At 40.3% G+C, this 4,135-nt stretch overlaps 1 long non-coding RNA gene across 1 annotated transcript; it reads left to right on the top strand.

The window, feature by feature from the left end:
• The first annotated feature begins 414 nt into the window (after positions 1 to 414).
• Positions 415 to 3,901, top strand: LOC124666882. Its single transcript, XR_006991075.1, has 2 exons — positions 415 to 911; positions 1,587 to 3,901. It is a non-coding gene; the product is annotated as an uncharacterized LOC124666882 (long non-coding RNA).
• The last annotated feature ends 234 nt before the right edge of the window (positions 3,902 to 4,135 follow it).

Here is a 4,135-nt window from a genome sequence, read left to right as displayed (position 1 = left end):
TGGCGATTTGCCCCATGTTCTCCACATCTCCAGATAAGCCACAGCCTCACCATAGGACATGGGCAACCTTTGCAAGGTCCATGAATTTTTACCAATCGCTGGTTCACACGTCGCGCAGGGCGCGGCGGACGGGCGGCGTCCTTCCTGCGAGGCGACGGGCGGTGGGGCAGGCCCGGCCACGAGCGGACGGCAGGCATCCACGGGCGGCAGGGGCGGGGTCGGCCGGACAGAAGGCGGGACGGCGGCGTGGTACTCCGATGATCGGCCGGGAGGGCTGCGGCCGTGAGCAGGCGGCGCGGCGGCCTACGCAGGGGCCAGCGGCCACGCACCGGTAGCGGCGACCGCGGGACGGGCCAGGCGCGGGCTGCGACGGGGATGGCGACCTCGGGGTGAGGCAGGCGTCGGCCGAGGACGGCGGCTACGGCTCAGCGACGGCGAGTTCCTTCCCAATCCCCGTCAATTAGGGCGAAGAAATCTCCAGTATATCTAATGGTACAATATTGGCCTTTCTCTCTGTTTTTTTGTTTGTTCAGGTGTGTTGGGGAAGAAGAATACGCTGCGACAGACAGACCATCTGCAAAACACCTTCCTTGCTTGCTAGGGGTTCCTAAAATCATGAAGAAGAATACGCTGCGACAGACAGCGTTCTAGGGGTTCCTAAAATCATGAAAAGCTTATTATTTCTTCAGTCAGTGTATCTTCTGACTGTAAATGTGCCAAAGTGCTTATCTCTGACAATTTCTGTACAAATCTTGCTGTTTCTGGCTGTTATCAGATAGCTGACATATTTCTTCAGGTCTTCCTTTTTTTAAGTGCTCAATTAATAAGGCTCATTGAACTACTGCAAATAACAGCGTCGAAGTGGTGCAGCAGTGCATATCAGGTCTACCCAGCATCTGAAAATAAAAAAGGTACTTCCTCTGTTCACTAATAACTAATTATTTATTATGTGCCCGTAGTTAAAGGAATTGATTCTATGATAAAAAAAAGACAAGTTGATTATCGTTGTCTAACAAGTAGTAAGTGAAATCATGGATTGATAACATTTTGCACAATAACTTTACGAGCATAGAGCATTGCTATAAAACAGGTTTCAGGTTTCTTAATCATACACATCACCATTCTTTTATCTATTGTACCATTTGAAAGGTCAATCAAGCTATATCATTATGTTATATGGTAAATGATGATATAAATATAGTATTGTAGGCCTTTTGTTAACTTCATGGTAACATTCCAAGCAGGGTTCTGAACTTAACCAGTGGGGATGAACTTGAAGTTGATTTTCTTAGGTCATTTCCTAGGGTAGATCAATTTCTTAAAAGGACAAAGGTAACTTGCGATGGTCAGTTTTACCACAATTATTGAGAGGAGGAAAAGTATAAGATGATCCAATCTGGGGGGTCTCTGTAATAATCGGATAGGAGCTACAAGGCTTTACAAGTTTATACAACATGGGTGTACAGCAAGGCTAGAATATGTTTCGCTGTTGCAATTGGTTTCTTGATGAACATTTTGCATTAAATGATCAGCTACTTTGAGACTGTCAAATCAGCCTTGCATTACTGTGTATGTGTATCATGCAGTGTCCTCCTAGGAGAAGGGAGTAAAATGTGTACGTGTATCAGGCAATGTTATTCTAGACGAGAGGAGCAAATTGTGTCAATGAGGAATTGACGAAAATATTTGATTATAATATCGAGGTTAGGTTCCATGGTCTTTTGGTCACATTATTGATCGCACTGAAACTGCTTATATGTTATTGGAGGATCAAGACTTCGGCTTGACTTCCGCAGGTAACGAATTTATTCACCACTTCATATGTTTCTTGCTCTCTGAATTTCTATTTCGTCTCCAAAATTTAAATCATTATTTCTGCAAATCAATGAAAATGTGTGGTTTCTCTGACAAATGAATAATGCTCTTATCTATGTTTCTGGACTGATTTTTATTTTTACCAGCTTGACTTCCGCAGGTAACGAATTTATTTACCACTTCATATGTTTCTAGCTCTCTGAATTTCTATTTCCTCTCCAAATTTTAAATCATTATTTCTGCAAATCAATGAAAATGTGTGGTTTCTCTGACAAATTAGTAATGCTCTTATCTATGTTTCTGGACTGATTTTTATTTTTACCATGCTTTCATAACTAGAATATTCTTCCCAGGTTATTCTTACCAATACAACATCTTTTTGTATGCAAATCAACGAATTGATCTCAGAATTATTGGTGCAGCGCAAGAGGTGGTGTGCCAATCGCATCTCAGAGATAATTGGGCGTCCACCGTCATTGGCGAGTTAGGATGCCAAGTTGATCAACTACCCACAAAAATCACAATTTTTTTTCAATCTTTAGCTCTGTTTCTGAACTCATTGAATTTACCAAAGTGCTCCTAATCCATAACGTGGTCTGCTCTTGACGTAACTATTCCTATACGGAGTAGAGCCCCGGCATGGGTGTTGTTCATCCCTACAGCCACGGCATCAAGGTATTCTACGGTATGCCTGCCACCTCCATACACAGGTCTACCCAATTAAAACTTTTATGTGAATAGGAGGTTCAATAAACAGATGTTTTTTCACGTCATGCATTAGCCAGTGTAGTTACTTGCTCTCTCCTACAGATGATTTGGATGTTCTATCTTGGTTCTTCTTAATACAGGCTGCATCTACTCTTTTGTCTGCATTGTATATGTTAGTATTTTGTGTATCGGCAAGTGGAGGTGTGATGCATTTTCTCTAGATATCCTCCAATTCATTTGACATTTAACTTTATATTTCTGAAAATCATGCCTAATATGTTATATAATCTTTATTTTGTTTTATCTGATAGTCAGATTCTAGACCTAATAATGAAAAAACAAGTTAGCTGCTTGGAGTGATTTAGTTGTATAGCTTTTACTCACAGGTTATTTAACATTAGTGTGTGGTTGCAAAGCAGTATGCAATTGTTTTCAACTTAGTTTTTCAATCCTTTTCATGTTCTGGGAGCACCCAAGTTGTAGCGGTGTTACAAAGGCGCGTGTCTTCATTGTACAAAGGTATATTCATTTTCCTCCTATATCGCCCTCAAAGTTTTGAGCTGTATTGCTCTAACTAAATGTACCGTCCTATACAAAATATGCACACCACTTTAAGAATTTATGGTTGCTAACCTTAATCACTACATAACATGGTCGGTACAATTTCCGTAGCTTCAGAAAAACTATGAGCAGGTCTCTCCATTGTTTTTTACAATTTTCAGACTCACTGCTACTTCTTGCTACTATACTGCTCAGCAGCCCTTAGGTACATTTTTTTCCAGTTGAAAATTCACGGGTTAGCATTTTATTCTAAATAATTTAGTTCCTTTACTGAACATGTGTGTAACTCAATCTTTGGTTCTTCTGATGAACATAAAGTTAATTATCAGTCCATTGTATCTCATGAAGAAGCGAGACAGACAGAGAAAGAGAGTCAGACCAAACATAGGCGTAGGTACATAAATTCCCTAATTGATGAATTATGCATTTTATGTTTTCTCGATCTCACGACTATTCTGCAATTGAGTACTCTTTCTATCTTACTCTGGCACATCTAGAAAGATAGAAATGACCCGGGGAAAGACACTATCTAATTTATCATGTATAATTCTAATATATTGCAGGTACCATTGTCCTCTGGACATTTTCTTCACTGATGCATCTCTTTCTCAATATCAAGCTGCAGGTCTTGGGATTTCATATTTGTGCTACAACACCATACATCTCTGTATGTATTGAAGTGCAAGCTCATATTCTCTCTGCCATCTTTATAGCTGATTCGTTCATATGATTTTTCAATTTATTCACAAGTAATTCCTCAAGATCGTGCACCATTTTCTTATTTATTCGAACATAATGAAAAATATTTTAGTGTGCAGCTGGATACCATGGACTGTTTGTACATTTGACCGTGCTATCTCAAACATCTATACACTAGCCAGTGCAATGCTTTGCAATTTCAATATCTCATCTTTCTCAACAACAGTATTTTTCTCAGCTCGAAAAGTTCCATGTGTACTGGAAGAAAGCTTTAAGTGGTAATATACTCTATTGCTTTTGGATGGAGAAATATTCTCTTGCTACTCTATGTATCGATGTATCGGGCGGCCCT

Source organism: Lolium rigidum, chromosome 6 (genome assembly GCF_022539505.1).
Source record: "Lolium rigidum isolate FL_2022 chromosome 6, APGP_CSIRO_Lrig_0.1, whole genome shotgun sequence".
Lineage (NCBI taxonomy): Eukaryota > Viridiplantae > Streptophyta > Magnoliopsida > Poales > Poaceae > Lolium > Lolium rigidum.
Note: the sequence above shows the minus strand (reverse complement) of the source record. Positions and strands in the feature narration are given on the sequence as shown.